Raw genomic sequence first — 23,837 nt, 5'->3', positions numbered from 1 at the left:
TGAGGACCAGTGGGGTTCTGTCCTGGTAGCGATTGGAGGGGCGGGGTTCAAGGGCGGAGGAGCGGGAAGTGGAGGAGATGCGGTGGAGAGCATCGTCAACCACATCTGAGGGGAAATTGCGGTCTTTGAAGAAGGAGCCCATCTGGGTTATTCGGTATTGGAATTAGTCCTCCTAGGAGCATATGCGGCAGAGGCGAAGGAATTGGGAATATGGGATGGCGTTTTTACAGGGGGCAGGGTGGGAGGAGGTGTAATCTAGGTAGCTGTGGGAGTCGGTCGGTTTACAGTAAATGTCCGTGTTGATTCGGTCGCCTGAGATAGAAATGGAGAGGTCAAGGAAGGGTAGGGAGGAGTCTGAGACGGTCCAGGTAAATTTGAGGTTGGAGTGGAAGGTGTTAGTAAAGTGGATGAACTGTTCAACCTCCTCGTGGGAGCACGAGGTAGCCCGAGATAGAAATGGAGAGGTCTAGGAAGGGGAGGGAGGAGTCTGAGATTGTCCAGTGTTAGTAAAGTGGACTCCCCATGCCTTTCCAAGTGGGTATTAATTTGCTCCTTCATAATTTTCTCCAATAGTTTTTGTACCATTGACGTGAGACTCACTGGTCTGTAATCTCACTGCTGAATGCAGATTACAGAATCCTGCCTGAGGTCATTACCAAACTGGTCAGGTGTGCTCTGGGATTCACCCTGACCAGACCTGTGCTGTACCGAGCAGGATGATCTCTAAGAGCCTCACCTTCCTCAGGGATACGATGACCTATGTGCAGGACAGGGGGGTGGGTGCCTGCATCAACATCCTGGATCAGGAGAAGCCTTTGACGGGATATCACCCACCTACATGTGGGACGTACTCTCCAAAATGGGCTTTGGGGAGGGAAGACCCAACTGGATCCAACTGCTCTACACCAACATCGTTAGTACAGTCTCAGTCAGTGAGTGGGAATCAGAAAGCTTCCCGGTCAGATCCAGGATCAGGCAGGGCTGCCCACTCTCTCCTGCCTTGTGTGTGTGTGTGTGTTGTATAGAGCCTTTTGCTGAGTCCATCAGGAAGGATGTGAGCCTGAGAGGGGTGACTATTCCAGGTAGTGGGGACCTGCAGGTCAAAGCCCCCGTGTACATGGACAATGTCAGCATTTTCTGCTCAGATCCGCTGTCAGTGGACAGACTCATGAGCATCTATGACCTGTTCAAACTAGCCTCGGGTAAATCAAGGCAGGAGTGAGGCCGCGTTCTTTGGGAGCTGGGCTGACCAATCCTTTATCCCCTTCACCGTCAGGACAGAATACCTGAAGGTGCTGGGAATATGGTTTGGAGGGGCCGGAGTGTGTGCAAAAACGTGGGAGGAGTGCAGTGCCAAGGTGAGGCAGAAAGTGCTTTTTTAGGAGCACCACTCCCTCTGCATTGTGGGTAAAAACCTGGTCATTGGGTGTGAGGCACTGTGTTGTTGTACGTGGCACAGGACTGGCCCATTCCCTGAACCTGTGCCACTGCAGTCACCTGAGCCATCTTCCACTTCACCTGGAGGTCTAAGGTGGACCATGTCCACAGGGACGCCATGTACAAGGATAAGGGGGAGAGAAGAACGTACCCAATGCCACCCTCACCCTGATGGCCACCTTTGTGTGCGGCTGCATCAAGCTGTGTGTAGACCCTGGGTACGCAGACACCAAATGTCACTACGTACTGTGGTTCTCCCTCTCCCTGGTGTTGCGAGGGATGGGTCTGGCCTCACTGCTGCGGAACGCTCAACATTGTTGGACTGTTCCGTATCACCTGTCCTTCAGGGAGAAATTTGCAAAGAGAAACACCTTTGACACCAGGAAGTGGTCAGCACATAGCGTCCTCCAGACCCTGCAGGAAACGGAGAGGGTGGATCCTGTACAGTTGTTCCCCGAGCAGGCTGTCAAAGTCATTTGGCGGAATGCCTCATCGCCAGAACTTGCCAACAGGCACCAAGAGGCAGCTTGGCTGGTGATGTGAAGGGCAGTACCCGTCAGATCCTTCATGCACACCCTGTCTCTGTGCACCACCACACACTCTGCCCTGTAAGCCACCGCGGAGGTGGGTAGAGACTGTCACACTGGAACGTGCCTTTGCAAGGGAAGTTTGGAGAGGGATGCAGTGATTTTTGTCAAGGTTCGTTCTGAGCAGCTCCAGAACCCACACCGAGACAAACATCGACTGCACCTGGAGCACTATCAGGTCGGTGAAAGATGCTCTTCGGTCTGCCCAAAAGGTTTTGGTTTTCCAGTGCAAGGAGTTGACCCTGACTGAGTGTTGGAGACTGGCACATTCCAAGGTCCAGGACTACGTGCTGAGGGATGCACTAAAGTTTGGGGCAGCTGCCGCCAAGGCGCAGTGGGGAAAGACCACCGTCTGAGGTTCGGCTGCCAAAGTATAACGAGAGTCCATTAAGTTGTGGGATCCTTTTGATGCCTCAACATTAGCATAAATAGTTTCCCGTATAAGTAGCAAATGGCCTTTGCCATTTCTCAGGCTGCTCTACAGTTGCAAAAAACAAAGTTCCAATATGTTTTTCTCTGCAAAGACTGTTCAGAGCTGATTTAGAGCAATTGTATGTACTTTTAGATGATTTTTATAAATAAAGAATATTTTTGAAATAAAAAAGTGTTGCCAGTCTGAAGAGATTGTAAAGGAACTAGCTGAAGTGTCTCTCTCAATGTTGGTAAGAGTCAACGTTAAAGAGACTGTGAGTCTTTGCAAGTTGCAGCAAATGCATGGCTTAGCTTTGACCTTGACTCAATGCCCACAAAGTGCAGTGGATTGTTGGGGAGACCGTGGTGCAGCAGTATTGCTACTGAGCTACTAATCCAAAAGGCCAGGTTCTGGAATGTGGGTTCAAATCCCATTATGGCAGAAGATGAAACTTGAAATTGGTGAATAAATGTGGTTCTAATTATCACTGATTGGTCATAAAAACCTATCGGGGTCACTAATGCCCTTTAAGGGAGGAAATCTGTTGTCCTTACCCGGTCTGGCCTACATATGTCCACAGCAATGTGGTTGACTGTTAACTGTCCTCTGAAATGTTCTAGCCAGCCATTCAATTCAAGGGGCAATTATGGATGGTCAGCACATTCTGCCTTGCCAGCAAAGCCCATGTCCCATGAAAGAGTAAAGGAAGCCACATCCTTGATTTACTAACACCCAGAGGATGGTGGATAACCAGAATCTTAATGTAATATTGCTCTGTTACTGGATTAATAATCCAGCGAACAAGAGTTCAGTTCCCAGGTTAAAATCAATCTGGAGGATTTGATAAAACAGCTTAAAACGAAAGTCACGGAGAAGCTATCAGCAAGGCTTATGACATCTCCCATAACATAAGAAACTGATATTAGAGGCACACTGATTGCAATTGATTATTCTGTGCAAACATTACATTCCTCAGGCATATAAGTGTCTGGGTCAATATTCCGCTTTTAGGTTAGAACAGAGTGGCATTCTTCCAGTGATGCAAATTAAGATGGAGTATGATTAATGCCCTCAGGTTAGACAGTGATTCGGTGATGATATTAAGAGTCTGTCTCTTAAAGGCAGATTGACATACTGGCGCTAAGATATATTGTACCATTTGTATCAAATCAGTGCAAGCTCAGAGGAGGAACACTGCTGGCCATTCAGTGATCTCCATACCCCAAGCATTAATCTAAAACTGTTCATTAGTTGAGGCTTTCAATTTGCTCCTATTGTTACGGTCCACCAATTTTGTAATAATGTTCTTGGCCTGATTGATTGTCCTATTGTGGGGAGTGAGTTTTTAAAAAAATTAGAAACCTATTTGTTGATAGTGATTTGTTAGCTGTCATCAGTGTTAGCTCCATGTGGTAGAACATGGATTATCTTGCTGGCTTTTGAAATAGCCTTGAGGTGCCAAAAGTCATGTCCTTCAGCTTCTTGATTGTTAACCACTAAATGTGCCACATGCCTCAACTTCTACTGAAAGTGAAATGAAGATGCTTTGAGTTAAAGAAGGGTCAGGAAAATTTTATGACGTGGAATGTTGCAAAGGTGAACAGTATCGCATTTGAGAGTGTTAGGCTGATGCTCCCAATCGTTTTGATGCCTTCTGCCTAATACACATTAGAGAGTGGTAAAAGGATGCTTTATAACCAAGGTAAGTGTCTTACTGCAATCCTATATTCAATCCATCAAAATAATTGCGAGTGCTCTCAAATGCTGCTATCCCTGTTGTGTAGCTGTAGCCCCCAAGGCATTTTTCCACATGATTTTCAAAAGTTGTGTCATGTTGCGGAACATCTCTTTTATTTTGTGTTCACAAGAGATTGAAATGTTTTGAACTGAAGACACTAGGCGAAGAGGCTCAAATCTGTATTGTTTAGCAAATTGTAGCAATCACAAGATATTCTCATCTCCAGAGGTGGCTGAGCTTTCTCACAGGCATGTTGTTGAAAGATTCATGTTGTTGGCTTTCGAATGCAGACTGTAATGCAGAGTTCCTGATTTCAGTGCGCATTGTCCAGCTGGTGCCAAATTTAGGTGATTGCTTCCAGATTGAATTTATTCAATTACAGCGTGGTCTCATTTCATCTGGAGAGGCTGGAAGGTTGGACGAGGGGTTACTGTTGGATTGTGAAGCCGCTATCTGGGCAGAGGAAGGAGGAAAGGAGAGAACTCAAGGCAGACACTGTGGCATTCACTGACAGAACTTGGCGGGCTGTAGGTTGATTGAGCAAGACTGCTTCTCACCACAGAGGCTGGCTGACCACCCGATTTTGCCAGTACGTTTTATTCTTAGTTTAGATTTCCGGTATCTGCAGCAATTTTCTTTGATATTTGAGGTTGCCTGTCTTGTACTGGTCTGGAAATGGGGGGTTAATGTCATTACCAGCTCTGCCTGATGTATTCAGATGGAACAACAATGAGGTACAGCCTTTGCTGCACTGCATATGCTCCTCCCAGTGATGTTCCCTACACTTATTTTGATGATTTGCTGCTCTTATTCAGAAGACCAAAGACAGACTGGGTGACCACTTTGTGGAACAGCTCTGTCAAGTTCCCATGAGCCCGTGCTTCCTTACTTTAATCAATCGTGGGATGGGGGCATGGCTGGCAAGGCCAACATTTATTGCCCATCCCTAATTGCCCAGAGGGCAGTTAAGAGTCAACCCCATTGCTGTGGGTCTGGAGTCACATGTAGGCCAAACCAGGTCGAGGAAGGCAGCTTCCTTCCCTGAAGGACATTAGTGAACCAGATGGGTTTTCCCGACAATGGATTTACAAGATTCTTAATGCTAGCTATTTACTGAATTCAAATGACACCATCTGCCACAGCGGTTTTTGAACCCAAGTCATTATCTGTGTCTCCAGACTAACAGCCCTGCGATAATACCACTAAGCCATCGCCTCCTCCTGTAATTTATGGTTTTAATTCGTCAACCTGTTCCCACACTGACTGCTCTGTCCTCGGTCTGCTGCACAGTCCCATTGCAACCAGAATCTCACCCTTCAGATGGGCACTTCATAGACCTCTGGACTAAACATAAGGTATCAGATATCATGTCCATTATAATTTCTTTCCTTGTTAACTCGCTCCCGAATCTTCTCGTCGCTTCGGAGATCATGCCCGCAGGTCAGAGAGCCAGTGAATGACCTGCTGCCTGTTTCTAGGGAGGGCTCTAACAAACCACATACCAATCGGGCAGTAACGAGGGCTGCCAATGAGATCTCCTGGGTCCCACCCTTAGTAAATCCACCCAAGGAATGGTCCCTCTTGTGCTCAGCAGCGCCACAGAGGCGGTTGTGGCTGCTCCGGGGAAAACACCCAGTGGAATCCCAGAGTAACAAAGTGACAGAGGCCCAAGGTGGGGAGGGGGTGCTGGTTGGAGGTCAGGTATGTCTCTATCCTACCTCACGAGGTGTCTATCCCAACTTCAAACTAACCTCCAGCGGGAATAATTGATTCTCCACACACCCCCGCCTCCAATGCCCTCTGCTTCTCTCTCTATACTCACTGCCAGACCTAGTTGAGAGTCTGCAGCATTTTCTATTTCTTTTCTTATTTAGAGAGAATGGGACATGCACTTATGTAGCGTCCTTCATAAGTCCAGGATGGTCCGCAGCAGTAAGACCAATGGATTTCTTGCAAAAAAAATGCAGGCACCCATTTGGATCCTGACAAGCATTTCTTTTACACAGCAAGATCCCAAAAGCATGTCATTTATTTAATATTGGCTCAGACACCAGCAGATCTCTCCAGCTTGGCGCCACCCGAGAGGGACCTTAGCTCAGTGACTCATCTGAAAGAGGTGAGGTACAGCCCTCAGGCTCCAAAGCGATTCTTTAATCACTAATCTCCTGACTCTGATACCAGGGAGGTGCGGAGATGTCTGCTCATCAAGTTGCTAGTTCCTCGAGTGGACCTGCAACCTTCCCCTAAATATCTCCAAGAACCAGGTCAATACCAAATTGTGAAATCTGTCAGTTCTGTAACCAGATACATATCCTTCGTTAAAATAAGATGATTTGCGTTTCTAATCCCTCAAATCAATGTTAATCAAAAGGAGTAGCCTTTTGAGGGCTGGATCTCAAAGATCAACGTGAGAGCTCAGACTTTCCCAAAGGACCTCACATCTGTGGAATTATTTAAGCTCCTGAACTGGCTCTTCCTGCCAGCCAGCTGGAGCAGAACAACAGCTGCCAGACAGCACGGTGATGAGGTTTGAGTCAGTCAGTCAGTCTTTCTGCTGCTAGTGGGAGGTGGCCAAGAGGTTTCTCCTACAGCAGCCTTATGAAATCTGGCATGTGAAACCCTATACTTCCTGTGGTGACATGGTGGCTCAGCAGTTAGCACTGCTGCCTCACAGCACCAGGGACCCGGGTTTGATTCCAGCCTGAGGCAACTGTCTGTGTGGGGTTTGCACATTCTCCCCGTGTCTGCGTGGGTTTCTTCTGGATGCTCCTGTTTCCTCCCACAACCCAAAGATGTGCAGGTCAGGTGGGTTGGCCATGCTAAATTGCCTGTAGTGTTCAGAGATGTATAGGTTAGGTGCATTAGTCAGGGGTAAATACAGGGTAGGGGAATGGATCTGGATGGGTTACTCTTCGGAGGGTCGGTGTGGGCTTGTTGGGCTGAAGGGCCTGTACTGCGCTGTTGTGTTCTACAGTATGGATACAGGCCCTTCGGCCCTCCAAGTTGTGCTGACCTGTGAAACCAATCTGAAGCCCATCTAACCTACACTATTCCATTTTCATCCATATGCCTCACCAATGACCATTTAAATGTCTTAAAGTTGGCGATTCTACTGCTGGTGCAGGCAGTGGTTTTACGCCCCTAATACTCTCTGAGTAAAGAACCTACCTCTGACATCTGTCCTATATCTGTCACCCCTCATTTTAAAGCTATGTCCCAATATGCAAGCCATCACCTTGAAGTAAAAGGCTCTCACTATCCACTTGATCTAAGCCTCTGATCATCTTGTGTGTCTCTATTAAGTCACCTCTTAACCTTCTTCTCTCTAAAGAAAACAGCCTCAAGTCCCTCAAGCGTCTCCTCATAAAACCTTCCCTCCATACCAGAGTCGAGAGTGTGGTGCTGGACAAGCACAGCATCCGAGGAGCAGGAGGAGCAGGATGCTGCCTGACCTACTGTGCTTTTCCAGCACCACACTCTCAACTCTGATCTCCAGCATCTGCAGTCCCCACTTTCTCCTAGTTGATTTCTTCCTTCCATACCAGGTTACATTCTGGTAAATCTCCTCTGCACCCTTTCCAATGCTTCCGCATACTTCCTACAATGTGGCGACCACATCTGTACGCAGTATTCCAAGTGCGGTCACACCAGAGTTTTGTATAGCTGCAGCATTACCTCAAGGCTCCAAAACTCAATCCCTCTAACAATCAAAGCTAACACACCATACACCTTCTTAACAACCCTATCAACATGAGTGGCAACTCTCAGGAATCTATGTACATGGACACGGAGATCTCTCTGCTCATCTACACTGCCAAGATTGATACCATTAGCCCAGTACTCTGTATTCCTGTTGCTCCTTTCAAAGTGAAGTACCTCACATGTTTCTTCATTAAACTCCATTTGACACCTCTCAACCCAGCTCTGAAGTTTATCTATATCCCCCTGTAACCTACAACATCCTTCTGCATTGTCCACAACTCCACCAACCGTAGTGTCATCTGCAAAATTACTAACCCATCCCTCTACACCCTCATCCAGGTCATTTATGAAAATGGCAAACAGCAGTGGCCCCACACCAGAACCTTGCAGTACTCTATTAGTAACTAAACTCCAGGATGAATCCAGGTAGGGATTCTATGATTCCATTCTATGATTCTGTGCAAGTCTCGACTCGTCAAGATAAGGATCAAGGGGAGTTGTAGCCGAACCTGTTGCCCTGACGTTTCTCAAAATATTTTCATGCTGTGAATTTCTAAGGGACGAGACCGTGTGTTGAAATAATTTTCTTGGCAAGTTGGAGGTTGGTATGTATTCTGAAGGTGATGTTCTACGAGCAGTTTGTTTAAGAAGGCATTCCAAAGGTGTCCTCTGTATACGATTGTACCTCAGCACTTAACTAAGACTGACACTGTGGAGTGCTGCCCGACCCAACATGCCTTCTTTCAAATGGAGGCCTATTCTGCCATCTCTGCTGGCACTATTCTGAAGAACAACATGGGGCCTTTTCCCCAGTGTCTTTTTTAATTTGATTCCTCAGTCAATGTCATTAAAGCAAGTTGTGTCATTGCTATCGGGTCGCTACTTGTGGGATCTTGCCGTGCACAATTTGGCCACCATGTTTCATACCTCGTGGCCGCAATTGCACATCAAAAAGTACTTCATTGGCTGGAAACAGGCCTTGAAATGTTGTGGGGGTAATGAAGGGTGCTATTTAAATGCAAACTTTTTTTTTGTTTTTGTTGGTTGTAGTGCAATCAAAAAGAAGACCATTAAATTTCCATGCAAACATAAAAGTTAATTCACAAAGCATTCTTGAGGCACTGCACACGAAGAATCAAGATCATAGAACATTAGAACATTGAACATTACAGCGTAGTACAGGCCCTTCAGTCTTCGATGGTTCCACAGGGCTGCACAACAACCTGAAGCCGACCTAACCCACGCTATTCCATTGTCATCCATATGTTTATCCAGTGACCATTTAAATGTTGGTGAGTCTACTACAGTTCCACACCCTTACTACTCTCTGAGTAAAGAAACTATCCCTGACATCTGTCCTCTATCTAACACCCCTCAATTTAAAGTAATGTCCCCTCGTGCTAACCATCACCATCTGAGGAAAAAGGCTCTCATTGTCCACCCTATCTAATCCTCTGATTATTTTGTATGCCCATATTAAGCCACCTCTTAACCTTCTCTTTAAAGAAAACAGCCTCAAGTCCCCCAGCCTTTCCTCATAATACCTTCCCTCCAAACCAGGCAACATCCTAATAAATCTTCTCTGAATCTTTCCAATGCTTCCACATCTTTCTTATAATGCGGTGAGCAGAACTGTACGCAATACTCTAAGTGCGGCCACACCAGAGTTTTGTACAGCTGCAACATGACCTCATGGTTCCAAAACGCAATCGCTTTACCAATAAGAGCTAACACAGTGTATGCCTTCTTAACAACCCTATCAACCTGGGTGGCAACTTTCAGGGATCTGTGCACATGGACAAAGGGGTAAATGTAGGGGTATGGGTGGGTTGCGCTTCGGCGGGTCGGTGTGGACTTGTTGGGCCGAAGGGCCTGTTTCCACACTGTAATGTAATCTAATCTAATCTAAACTACCAAGAATCTTACCATGAGCCCAAATGACATCCTCAGGTGAGAGGGTAGATGAGGGTTGTTAACTGAGACTAGGACACATGCACAGAATGCAAATTCCATTTTAAAGCCAACCCTGTTTTTATATTTGCATCAACGGCAGGTGAATTGGCCATGCTAAATTGCTCGTAGTGTTAGGTAAGGGGTAAATGTAGGGGTATGGGTGGGTTGCGCTTCGGCGGGGCAGTGTGGACTTGTTGGGCTGAAGGGCCTGTTTCCACACTGTGAGTAATCTAATTTAATCTAAAAACGTTGATATTGAAAACCTTTCACGTTGTAATTACAACCTCCCATCTGTGTCGGCGCCAGAGTTCCTAATCTCATGGAGAGTTGTAATCCAGGTAACTGGTTTCCATGGGCAATTCTGATTAATTTGTAGTAGTGCCTATAAGGTGTTCGCAAGCAGCAAATAAAATTTAGGATTTTAGACCTATTAATACCTCTTTGATCATTTTGTTAACTCTGAAACAAAGTGGGATTGGAACAAAACATGCAAATTCAACTATGATTAATTTCTTATTCAATATGGGTAACTAGGCAACGGAAAACCGCAAACGTGACCAACTCTTTAAAGGATCAAACATGGGCTTGATGACCTCGCCTCTGCACCTAGCTTTTTTTGGCAGTTACACATTGCCATATCTTAGGGCATTTTTGATCAAAGTTTGAAACCAAGTTTGCACTGATTGGAAGAGGGAGTCAAACGTAGTGTGGTGCAGGAAAAGCACAGGCGGTCAGGCAGCATCCGAGGAGCAGGAGAATCAACATTTTGGGCAAAAGCTCTTCACAGGAATGAGGCTGGGAGCCTCAGAGGTGGAGAGATAAATGGGCTGATAGGAAGAGGGTCTCAGGACCTTTGGGTTTGGTCGGGGATCACTGAAGTAACCTAGGACACTAACTGGAAGTGTGTGTGTGATTTGTATTAGGTTTACTCTACATTGACCTTGGATAGACAATGTTTTCCATTCAAACCGTGTTAATGAAAGTCGCCCGTTGGTGTAACAAGGATGGGCGGAGTGATAGTGTGAAGCAGCTTCTATTTTCCTTCAAGGGCATAATGTAATTTGCCAAGCGTGAGCCCATTGTTACGATCAGGTGAGGAGGGGCCAGCTGGCTTCCCCCTTTCCCTCTCATTATGACCGGGTCTTTAGTTTGCATGTAGATTTCTTTGCCAGTTTTCTGTTTAATACGTTCATGGGCTGCAGGTATTGCTGGCTAGGCCAGCATTTATTGCCTGTCCCTTGTTGCCCGCAGGGACGTTATGAGTAAACCACTTTACTGTGAGTCTGGAGTCTTATAGTGCACAAGGGAATGATATGAAACTTGCATTAGATGCTTGTCAGAATGAGTAAACCACATTGCTGTGGGTCTGGAGTCTTATAGAGCTCAAAGGAATGATGTGAAACTTGCATTAGGTGCTTGTCAGACCTCAGGTGCAGTACTGTATACCATTCTCAGAAGGATGTGAACACGTCAGAGGGTGTGCAGGAATGGTTTGCAAGAATAGTTTCAGGGATGGAGAAATTCTTCAGTGATGAGAATAGGTTGAAGAGGTTGGCAGAGAGAAGAAGGCTGAGAGGAAATCAAAATCAAAACAGCCACCATGCTGCTTTTGTAAACAATTACGAAAATAAGTTCATTTGAAAAAGACTGAGGAGATGCCTGGACTTATGCTTCGTTTTTAAAAAAAGGTTACTGGAAGGACACTTTGGACCTTTCTTAAAATGTATTGGAAGAAACAATTAAGTTCTAAACAGCCAGATCCTTATAGACTTTGCAACTGCTTGGATTTGTTTCCAGAGAAGTCACACATCTGGGTTCATGGCTATCAGGAGTTCCTTGGATGTTTTCAGAAAGATTTATCTCTCCATTTCTATCTCTCCACACTTGATGCTTCCTGCCTCTATTCCTGATGAAGGGCTTTTGCCCGAAACATCGATTTTCCTTCTCCTCGGATGTTGCCTGACTTGCTGTGCTTTTCCAGCACCATTCTGATCTAAACCCCTTCAGAAAGATCAGTTGAGGTGTGGCCTGCTCAGGGAAAAGCCACATGATTCAAACTTTTCCTTCTTTTGGGAAAACCCGTTTGAAAATTCAGTGTGAGAGCTGAAGAGAACTGATGTGGCAATTCTGAGAAGCTTCTGGAAGACTTCCTCTTGGTAACTCCTGAATAAATTGCTTCTGTAAAGATCCCAATGACTACTGCATGTGTCTAGTGAAACTCATCTACATAGAAGAGAACAGAAGATCGAAAATCATCTGGAACAATGCATATCTTACCTTTTTACTTCAAGAAATAACAATGATTCGCTTAGAGTCATAGAGTCCTATAGCACAGAGACAGGCCCTTTGGCCCAAACTGATCCAACTGATACATTCTCTGTGGGTTTCCTCTGGGTGCTCCGGTTTCCTCCCACAGTCCAAAGATGTGCTGGTTAGGTGAATTGGTCATGTTAAATTGCCCACAGTGTTAGGTGCATTAGTAGGGATTAGGCAAATGGGTCTGGGTGGGTTACTCTCTGGAGGGTCAGTGTGGACCTGTTGGCTGAAGGGCCTGTTTCCACATGGTAGGGAATCTAATCTAAAACAAAATCCATCAACACTAACCTCATTGCTCTGCACTTCACCCATATCCTTATAAACCTTTCATATCCATGTCTTTTAAATGTTGTTAATGTACCTGCCGAATAACTTCCACTGGCAGCTCACTCCACGTACATGTCACCCTCTGTGTAAAAATGTTGCCCCTCAGGTTCCCTTTTATTCTTTCCCCTCTAACCTTAAACTGATGCCCTCTCGTCCTCAATTCCCCAACCCTGGGAAAAGGACTGAGTACATTCACCCTATCCATGCCTCTCATGATCTTAAATCTCTCCCTATAACTCACACTGTTGAGTCCTGGCAATATCCTTTAAACTCCTTCTGCACTCTTTCCAGTTTAATAACATCCTTCTTATAGCAAGGTGACAAAACTGCACACAGTACTCCAAGTGCGGCTTCACCAATGTCCTGTACAACTGCACATAACTTCCCAACTTCTCTCCTCAAAGCCCTGACTGATGAAGGTCAGTGTGCCAAAAGCCTTCTTCACTGCCCTGTCTACCTGTGAGGCCACTTTTAGAGAATTATGCACCTGAACCCCAAGGTCCCTCTGTTCCACTACACTCCTTAAAGCCCTATTATTCACCATGAAACTCCTACCTCGATTTGACTTTCCAAAATCCAAGACCTCACACTTATCTATATTAAACTCCATTTGCCATTTCACAGCCCACTTCCCCTGCTGATCAAGGTCCTGCTGCAGTTTCTGATAACCTTCCTCACTGTCCACGATACCACCCATTTTAGTGCCATCTGCATACTTACTAATCATGCCTTGTACATTCTCTTCCAAGTCATTTATACAGATAACAAACAGCAATGGGCTCAGCACATGCCTCCAGTCCAACAAGAATCCTTCCACTAATACCCTCTGCTTCCTACCATCAAGCCAAATGTATATCCAATTTGTCAGATCCCCCTGGATTCCATGCGATCCAACCTTCCAGAACAGTCGACCATGTGGAACCTTATCAAAGGCCTTACTGAAAACCATATAGACTACGTCTACCACTCTGCCCCCGTTAACCTTCCTGGTAACTTCATCAAAGAACTGTAACAAATTTGTGAGGCATGATCTCCCACGCACAAAACCATGTTGACTACTCCTAATCAAACCCTGTCTTTCCAAGTGCATGTATATCTTATCGCTCAGAATCTTCTCAAGTAACGTACCTACCACAAATATAAAGCTTACTGATCTATAACTCCCAGGTTTTTCTTTGTAGCCCTTCTTGAATATGAGCACAATATTAACTCCCTCCAGCCTTGTGGGACCTCACCCGTGGCTAACGATGATGCAAGAATATCTGCCAGGGCCCCCACAATTTCTTCTCTAGCCTCTCGCAGGGTTCTTGGATATATCTGGTCAGGACCAGGAGATTTATCCACCTTTATGCATTCTCATACATTCAACACCTCCTCTACTGTGTTATGGATTGTCCCCAAGATATCATCATTAACTTCCCCAAGGTCCCAAGTCTTCATGTCTTTCTCTATGGTAAACACAGAGGAGAAATATTCATTGAGGACCTCACCCATCTCCTGCGGTTCTACACATACATGTCCACTTTGGTCCTTGAGGGATCCTATACTCTCTCTAGTTTTTTTTCCTTTAATATACTTAAAGGACCTCTTTGGATTGACCCTAATCTTCTCAGCCAAGGCTATCGTGTGCCCCCTTTTCACCTCCTGATTTCCTTCTTCAGTATTCTTTGCCTACCTCCAGGGATTCCCTTGATCACAGCTGTCTATTACCTGAGCCAAGCCTCCTCCCCTTTTCTGGTCAAAGCCTCGATATCTCTTGTCATACAGGGTTCCCAACTCCTGCCTTTCACCCTCACAGGAACATATTGACTTTGAACTCTAGCTATCTCAATTTTAAAGGCCTCCCATTTTCCAGAGTGCCCTTTGCCTGCTAACAAACTACTCCAATCAACCCCTGTAAACAACTGTCTAACCCCATTAAAATTTGTCTTGCCCCAAGTTAGAACTTCAAACTGTGGACCAGTTTTGTCCCTCTCCATAAGTATTTCAAAATTAATAGAGCTATGGTCACTGATCCCAAAGTGCTCCCTCACTCTCACCTCAGTCACCTGTCTTGCCCTATTTCCCTACAGTAGGTCAGACTTTGCCCCTTCCTAATTAGGGCCCTCTGTGTACTGCTTAAGGAAACTTTCCTGAATGCACTTAATAAATTCCACCCCATCTAGGCCATTAATGTTATGCTTTTCTGTGTGTTATTTAAAATTGCTAATATTTGTAATTTGACATGTCGCACAAGGTGTTAATCAGCTTTATTAAGTTTTATTAAGCCTTGTTATTATAAAAAAAAGGTGTTATTATAGAAACCCATTGACAGTTTTTTTTGTGTTCTGAAACCAAAATGCATAAAGTATATAATTGTCTATATGGGTGACTGGGTAAAATATTCAATTATCTATTATGACCAGTGGAACTGGTGACAGATAGTTACACCTCCATTGTAACTAAACAAACACGACAGGACAGTGTTTGTGCCAGTCAGAACATCTCGAGACCAATTCAACAATTGTTTGTCTAAATGTATCCCAAATAACTCTGTGACTTGCTGTTCAATTATGGGCCAGATTGTGTTAGCTGGGAGTTGGATTTGCAATGTCAGAACAACGTCTGCTACTAACTGAGGACTTAACTGGAGTTGGACTCCGATTTCAGACATGAAATGACAGTGTTCCGACCTCACACTATTCCCAGTTGCTTCTAACTTGCCAAAAAAAAATGACCTCTTTCCGCTGAATCAAATCATAGAGTCGTACAGCTTGGAAACAGACCCTTCGGCCCAACCGGTCCATGCTGACCCAGATATCCCTAACCCAATCCAGTCCCATTTATAGTCGTACAGCTTGGAAACAGACCCTTGGTCCAATTAGTCCATGCCAACCATGCTCCCAGTAGTACAAGATGCCATAAGAAGCCTAAGGAACAACACGACTGCTGGGATTCCTGCAGAGATCCTAAAGCAGAGAGGCCCACAGCTCCATGAACACAGACAAACTTTGCTCTTGATGACTTGTCTCAAAGCAGAACTCCCTTCGGATCCCAGGGATGCTCTGTTTGTGACCATATTCAAAAAGGGTGACAACACTGACAGTGAGAATTACAGAGGCATCTCCCCTCTATCAAACACTGGCATGTGACCTTGGCATACACTTCTGCCATTATTTGAGGAAATACTCCCTGAATTGTAGTGAGGCTTCTGCCTATCCAGAGGATCAACAGACATGATCTTCACATGTCAATTACAAGAAAAGTGTCAGGAACAGAAACAACTGCTTTACACAACTTTCATCGGCCTACTTAAGGCCTTTGACACATTTAACCTCCAGGTAAGTTCATCAGGATGCTGAGCCTGCTTTGTGTGATGACATGTTTGCGACAGTGCTTAGTAACTGTGGATTGGAGTCTGAACTTTTCATTGCAGAGATAGGGGTCAAGCAAGGCTGCATCATCGCATCCACCCTGTTCACCATCTTCATTGCTGCCATCCTCCATCTCACTGGCCAAAACCTGTGCAAGGGGAAATCAGATCAGTTACTGTATGCACAGCTGGCTGTTTAACCTTAATAGGTTCAAGGCCAAGGTCAAGGTCTCCACCACCTCCATCTTGGAGTCTCAATATGCTGATGATAATATTGTCATAACACACTCTGCAGTGCATTTTGATGGCTATGCTAAGGCATAGAAGTTCCTAGGCCTTACCTTTGACATTAAAGAAAAGACCCCAGCACACCAGCAACCACCAGCCAACAGTCCTTCCACCCCTCCTAGAACTGGGGTCAATAACTATCCTCCTGAAAATGGGGATCACTTCCCATACCTCGACAGCCTTCTCTCCTCCAAGGCCAATGTCGATGTAGAAATACAACACCATCTCAACTGAGCCAGTAGAGCCTACACCTGACTCAGAAGAAGTTTGAAGACCATGAGCTACAGACCCAGACAAAGCCATTGTCCTTCCCACGTTACTATTTGGAACTGAAACATGGACTACCTACAGTGGGCACCTTTCAAGCACCAGAGCACCACCACCGGAGATCCCTACGAAAAATCCTGAGGGTCGCCTGTCAGGATGCATCACAGCTTGGTATGGCAACTGCTTTGCCCCGACAGTCCATCATGCAAACCAGTCTTCCTTCCTCTGACTCCATCTACCACTGCCACAGGAAAACAGCCAACATAATCAAAGACCCCGCCCACCCCAGTTATACGCTCTTCCACCCTCTTCCAATGGGACAATACAAAAGACAGTTTCTTCCTCAATGGACCTCTCATATATTAGAGCTGATGTTTCTCTGCACCTTCTCTGTAGGTGTAAGACTACATTCTGCATTCTGTTCTGTTACCCTGATATATTTATGTAAGGTATGATTTGTCTGGTTAGCACACAACACAGTACTTTTCACTGTTCTTGGCATTTCTCTGCAGCTCTGTCCAGTAGACTGTGTATGAACTGGGCACTTATCTAATCGATGCACAGATTTAGTACACAGATGATTTTGGTTACTATTGCAGGCTTCTACAGCTAGTTATCTTAAATAGATAATCATAGGGCTCACATTATCAACCCTCACAATGATGTTGCAGAAAGAGTGAGTCATAGTGCAGTGTAGAGTTTGGACTCTGGGGAGCTGGCCTGTGAGGAGTTGGTCTGCATTTTGATCTCTCGAGGGGATTTGATCTCCATTCACCTCAAACAAAGAATGTTTGATGTCATGATTAACTGGGAACTTCAAATAATTTGGAACCAAATCCTCGAAATGTCTTTCTATCTTTCTATAGCAGCTGTGGGCTACAATAGCAGGGGATTCTGGGTAATCCAAGATGGAGGATGGGAAAACTTTGTGGCTGTAGGAGCTGCTCCTTTTTTGAAGTATTTTAGGTATTGGAAGTGATTTCCTTGAATTCCAGGAGCAGCTATTACTGTTTTATATGCTGTTGCATTGTTTTGGTACTTTGGGAGAGAAAAGATCAAAACAACGGCTCTTTAAGTAAGGAGGAAGACAGATAAAGACAGCAACTGCATGGTCAGAGAAAGAAAGCTACACTGCTGTCTGGCACAGCAGTGAATCTGCACAGATATGGCCTTTGCAGTTTGAATTCAAGTATCTCTGGACATTGGAGTGTGAAAAGGAAAAATGAACCAAATAGCAAAATTTACAGCTGACCTTGGAGTAAACTGTGTGGGAGAGCTCACAGCACGGGGGCAGATAAGGGCATAGTTTTTAAAGTTTTAACCTTGCTGTAAATCTATAATAATGAGTAAAGTGGGTTCTTTCATGATTAAATGTTTTGTTGAGATCTGTCCCTTGATTAAATTTTGAAAATATAAACCATAAGTACTAAGTTAGCCTGAAGTAGTGTGTTTTAGAGCAGTAAGACTGTGCTATTTTCTGGCTCTGTAGATTGTGAATGTGCACAAATGGGCTTCAGTATAGGGATGTGCTCTTCCTGTTAGATATGGGAATCTAGGGAGAGTTTCCATGTTGCTGATGATTATTCTGCAGGAAGTGTGTTTGATTGCAAATCCTATCAGATCGCATGGATTGGTTGCAGGGACAGTTAGAGGCAATGAGGAATTTACAGGAACTGGGGGTGTGATGGATGGCAGTTATAGGAAGGGAGAAAAGCCGCAGATACAGTCAGGTAGAGGGGTTAACTCCAGGAAAGGTAGGAGAGGTAGGCAGGTCGTGCAGGAGTCTTTTGTTGTTATCCCCATTTCAAACAAGTATGCTGTTTTGGAAAATGTAGGGGGTGATGGTCCCTCAGGGGAATGTAGCATGAACAGCCAAGTTTTTGGTATCAAGACTGGCTCTAATGTAATGAGGGGTACGTCAAGTTCCAAGCAATCAATTGTGATAGGGGACTGTCTAGTCTAAGGTACAGACAAACATTACTTCAACCAGCAGCAAAAAATCAGAATGGTGTGTTGTTCCCCTGGTGCCAGGATCAAGGATGTCTCAGAGAGGGTGCAGAATGTTCTCAAGGGGAGAGGGAAGTCATTGTACACATTGGAACTAACGACATAGGAAGGGAAAAGAATGAGATTCTGAAGGGAGAATATAGAAAGTTAAGCAGGAATTTAAAAAGGAGTTCCTTACGGGCAGTAATATCTGGATTACTCCCAGTGCTACGAGCTGGGGAAGGTAGGAATAGAAGGGTAGAGCAGATGAATGCATGGCTGAGGAGCTGGTGGGATGGGGAACCCAAGAAAATAGTGAGGAAAGAGATCAATCTGAGACTGGTACTGTTGGGAAAAGGAGCGAGTCAAACAGTCAGGGCAGTCAGGAACAAAGCAGAGAACAAGGTAGGACTGATAAATTAAACTGCATTTATTTCAGTGCAAGGGGCCTAACAGGGAAGGCAGATGAACTCAGGGCATGGTTAGAAACATGGGACTGGGATATCACAGCAATTACAGAAACATGGCTCAGGGATGAACAGGACTGGCAGCTTAATGTTCCAGGTTATAAATGCTTTAGGAGAGATAAAGAGGGGGGCAAGAGAGGAGGGGGAGTGGTGTTTTTGATAAGGAACTGGATTATGGCTGTACTTCGGGAGGATATTCCTGGGAGGACATCCAGGAACGTTATTTGGGTACAACTGAGAAATAAGGAAGGGATGGTCACCTTATTGGCATTGTGCTATAGACATCCCAATACTCAGCAGGAAATTGAAAAACAAATTTGTAAAGCGATCTCAGTTATCTGTAAGAATAATAGGGTGGTTATGGTAGGGGAGTTTAACATTCCAAATATAGACTGGGACTGCCATAGTGTTAAAGGTTTAGACGGAGAGGAATTTTTTAAGTGTGTACAAGACAATTTTCTGATTCAGTATGTGGATGTACCTACTAGAGAAGGTGCAAAACTTGACCTACTCTTGGGAAATAAGGTAGGGTAGGTGACTGAGGTGTCAGTGGGGGAGCACTTTGGGGCCAGCGACCATAATTCTGTTAGTTTTAAAATAGTGATGAAAAAGGCCAATTTTGACGATATTAAGTAAGAACGTTTAAAAGTTGATTTGGGGGCAGATGTTCGCAGGTAAAGGGACGGCTGGAAAATGGAAAGCCTTCAGAAATAAGATAACGAGAGTCCAGAGAAAGTGTATTCCTGTTAGGGTGAAAGGGAGGCTGGTAGGTATAGGGAATGCTGGATGACTAGAGAAATTGAGGAGAAAGTGAGGTCTGCAGATGCTGGAGATCAGAGCTGGAAATGTGTTGCTGGAAAGGCGCAGCAGGTCAGGCAGCATCCAGGGAACAGGAGAATCGACGTTTCGGGCATTCCTGAAGAAGGGCTTATGCCCGAAACGTCGATTCTCCTGTTCCCTGGATGCTGCCTGACCTGCTGCGCCTTTCCAGCAACACATTTCCAGTAGAGAAATTGAGGGCCTGGTTAAGAAAAAGAAGGAAGCATATGTCAGGTATAGGCAGGAGAGAGTGAGTGAATCCTTAGAAGAGTATAAAGGCAGTAGGAGTATACTTAAGAGAGAAATCAGGAGGACGAAAAGGGGACATGAGATAGCTTTGGCAAATAGAGTTAAGGAGAATTCAAAGGTATTTTATAAATACCTTAAGAATAAAAGGGTAACTAGGGAGAGAATAGGGCCCCTCAAAGATCAGCAAGGCGGCCTATGTGTGGAGCCGCAGGAGTTGGAGGAGATACTAAACGAGTATTTTGCATCAGTATTTTCTCTGGAGAAGGACATGGAAGATATAGAATGTAGGGAAATAGATGGTGACATCTTGAAAAATGCCCATATTACAGAGGAAGAAGTGCTGGATGTCTTGAAATGCAAAAAAGTGGATAAATCCCCAGGACCTGATCAGGTGTACCTTAGAACTCTGTGGGAAGCTAGGGAAGTGATTGCTGGGTCCCTTGCTGAGATATTTGTATCATCGACAGTCACAGGTGAGGTGCCGGAAGACTGGAGGTTGGCTAACATGGTGCCACTACTAAAGAAAGGTGGCCAAGGAAAAGCCTGGGAACTATAGACCAGTGAGCCTGACGTCAGTGGTGGGAAAGTTGTTGGAGAGAATCCTGAGGGACAGGACTTACATGTATTTGGAAAAGCAAGGACTGATTATGGATAGTCCACATGGCTTTGTGCGTGGGAAATCATGTCTCACAAACTTGATTGAGCTTTTTTGAAGAAGTAATGAAGAGGTATGATGAGGGCAGAGCTGTGGACATGATCTATATGGACTTCAGGAAGATGTTCAACAAGGGTTCCTCATGGTAGACTGGTTAGCAAGGTTAAATCTCACAGAATACAGGGAGAACTCTCCATTTTGACACAGAATGGAAGACAGAGGGTGATGGTGGTGGAGGGTTGCTTTTCAGACTGGAGGCCTGTGACCAGTGGAGTGCCACAAGGATCGGTGCTGGGTCCACTGCTTTTCATCATTTATATAAATGATTTGGATGTGAACATAGGAGATATAATTAGTAAGTTTGCAGATGACACCAAAATGGGAGGTGTAGTGGACAGCGAAGAAGGTTACCTCGGACTACAACGGGATCTTGATCAGATGGGCCAATGGGCCAAGGAATGGCAGATGGAGTTTAATTTAGATAAATGTGAGGTGCTGCATTTTGGAAAGGCAAATCTGAGCAGGATGTATACACTTAATGGTAAGGTCCTGGGGAGTGTTGCTGCACGAAGAGACCTTGGAGTGCAGGTTCATAGCTCCTTGAAAGTGGGATCTCAGGTAAATAGGATAGTGAAGAAGGCATTTTGTAAGCTTTACTTTACTTTACTTTTATTTTGTAAGCTTTACTCAGAGCATTGAGTATAGGCTGAGGTCATCTTGTGGCTATACACGACATTGGTGCAACCATTTTTGGAACATTGTGTGCAATTCTGGTCTCCCTGCTACAGGAAGGATGTTGTGAATCTTGAAAGGGTTCAGAAAAGATTTACAAGGATGTTGCCAGGGTTGGAGGGTTTGAGCTATAGGCTGTTTTCCCTAGAGCATTGGAGGCTGAGGGGTGACTTTATAGAGGTTTATAAAATCATGAGGGGCATGGATAGGATAAATAGGTCTTTCTCTTGGGGTGGGAGAGTCCAGAACTAGAGGGCATAGGTTTGGGGTGAGAGGAGAAAAAATTAAAATGGACTGAGGGGCAACTTTTTCATGCAGAGGGTGGTGCATGTTTGGAATGAGCTGCCAGAGGAAGTGATGGAGGCTGGTACAATTACAACATTGTAAATGGCATCTGGATGGGTTTATGAATAGGAAGGGTTTCGGGGGATATGGGCCACGTGCTGGTAAATGGGACTAGATTAAGTTTGTACGTCTGTTTGGCATGGGCAAGTTGGATTGAAGGGTCTGTTTCCGTGCTGTACATCTCTGTGACTCTCTGACTGTATGACACCTGAGGCAAACTTTGATTGTTCATATGTCTCTTCTGACTGAGATTTCTTCGTCAAATGTTGCAATTTTTCTGGGACAGTGGGCAGCCATGATTGTAGTGTTTTTAAATACAAGTTTCAATTGGAGTTGTCGTACAGTACCTCAAGCATGGTCCAATTGGTCTAAGTATGAAAGCTCCATAGGTTCGATTCTTTAAAAAAATAATTTCCAGGCCGCATGTAATGCTAACAAGACTGACATTGATTACCAATAGTGTCCAGGCTGGCGTGGTAGCAAATTCCGACTTTAAGCAACTTATGTGTTCAAAGTTTGTGAGAAGATTTGTAGCTCAGGTGTTTGTTGCTGTGGTTCTGTTCGCCGAGCTGGAAGTTTTTGTTGCAAACGTTTCGTCCCCTGTCTAGGTGCGGCAGGGACAGGCCACTATAAATGCCGGAGGAAACACCACAGAAGCGCTTCACAGGAGGCTCCCTCGACAGGGGACGAAACGTTTGCAACAAAAACTTCCAGCTCGGCGAACAGAACCACAGCAACTTATGTGTGAAACTGAGGGTGAGGAAAATAATGTTTCACACACATCTCCAGTGTGTATTTGATGGGCTGAGTGGCCTCCTACAGTAGCATGGTGGTCCTATGGCTTTATAAACTTGTTAAATGTTTTTGAAAAGAAGCGTAACCCGGGGAAGCACTTGGAGTGTGCTGAAATCCTGAATACGTGTTTGTAAAATACAAAGTACTGAAGAAAACATATTATTTGGGCTTGTCTCTGTCTCTCTGTCCACTGCTGATTTTCTCCAGCACTTTCAGTTTTTATTTCAGATTTCCAGCAGCCACTGAACTTTGCTTTCTGTATCAATGGAAATCTTTCATTCTTTCCCCAAAAAAAAACAAAAGACATGCAACTGTTTCAGAATCTCACTGGTTCTCAGCCCCAGGTGATGAGCTGACGACTAGCTGGAGCTACATCCCAGGGATTTGTCTCTTAAACTCTTTTTCTTAATCCTTTACTTTCGCAAACAGGCAAGGGATAATTTCAAACAAGCAGCTGAATTGCCTTGTAAGGACTGCGTAATACTTTGGTGGTAGTGTCTTAAACTCGGCTGAGAATAGGCATCAGGTTGTGGGGGAAGTTCTGCATGTGGCTTCCGAGCGCCTGAGGCCAGTAGTGGGGCTGAGTCAGATGATCGTACGTTCAGGAGGGTGTGAGTGCTTAATCCAGGCTGACTTCATGAAGGCATTGACCCATCTTTGGAATGGCTGCTTTCTGGGCAAGACCCAGAAAGGGTCTTCATGAAGCCTTTACAGAGCCTCAGTTTAAGAGACGTCAAAAAATGTTCCTGTGGCACTATATTTTGAAGAAGGCCGAGCGCTGTCCCCTGTTAATCTGGGCAGCATTCCTCCTGGCAAAGCAAATGATGTGGCCATGTATCCCATTGATGTTAGTTGGATCTTACCATGTCAAAAATGGCTGCTGCATTCCTGTACATAACAGTAAGTACACACTATCTTTAACTCTGAAGAACTTTGGACTAGCCCAAGGATATTCGAGGCTTAAATAGGCATTTTGTTTGTGTTTGTTCTTGTATGTTTTTCTTAAAGTTGTAAAAGTATGCATTAAACACTAACTGCAAATGTTATTGACCTGATTTTCCGATGGCTACCTAGTAGAGAAAGTTGCAGTTATAGATTGGAGTTGTGCAGCAGAATCCTGTGGAATCCCTGATGTATGGGGAATACACAGGAAAGTGGATGTGAGGCATGTCGGATCGGATGTGATCCTATTGAATAATGGAGCATACTCAAGGGGCCTAATGGCCTCTTCCTGTTCCTATTCCATATGCTGGATCAGTGGTGCTGGAAGAGCACAGCAGTTCAGGCAGCATCCAAGGAGCTTTGAAATCGACGTTTCGGGCAAAAGCCCTTCATCAGGAATAAAGGCAGTGAGCCTGGAGCTTGGAGAGATAAGCTAGGGGAGGGTGGGGGTGGGGAGAAAGTAGCATT

The 23,837-nt window shown here is 45.0% G+C and overlaps 1 protein-coding gene across 3 annotated transcripts in view; it reads left to right on the top strand.

The window, feature by feature from the left end:
- rassf8b (Ras association domain family member 8b) overlaps positions 1–23,837 on the top strand; it is a 121,417-nt gene that overhangs the window by 22,140 nt on the left and 75,440 nt on the right. Inside the window, exon 1 of one of the 3 annotated variants that reach the window (XM_043713364.1) lies at positions 23,227–23,327. The exons of the other annotated variants lie outside the window; for them this stretch is intronic. The gene's annotated coding sequence lies outside the window, so the exon portion shown is untranslated. Of the gene's footprint in view, positions 1–23,226; positions 23,328–23,837 lie in introns of those variants that run through there. 3 annotated transcript variants of the gene reach the window in all.

Source organism: Chiloscyllium plagiosum, chromosome 23, assembly GCF_004010195.1.
Source record: "Chiloscyllium plagiosum isolate BGI_BamShark_2017 chromosome 23, ASM401019v2, whole genome shotgun sequence".
Classification (NCBI taxonomy): Eukaryota; Metazoa; Chordata; class Chondrichthyes; order Orectolobiformes; family Hemiscylliidae; genus Chiloscyllium; species Chiloscyllium plagiosum.
This window is presented reverse-complemented; position numbering and strand designations above follow the sequence as displayed.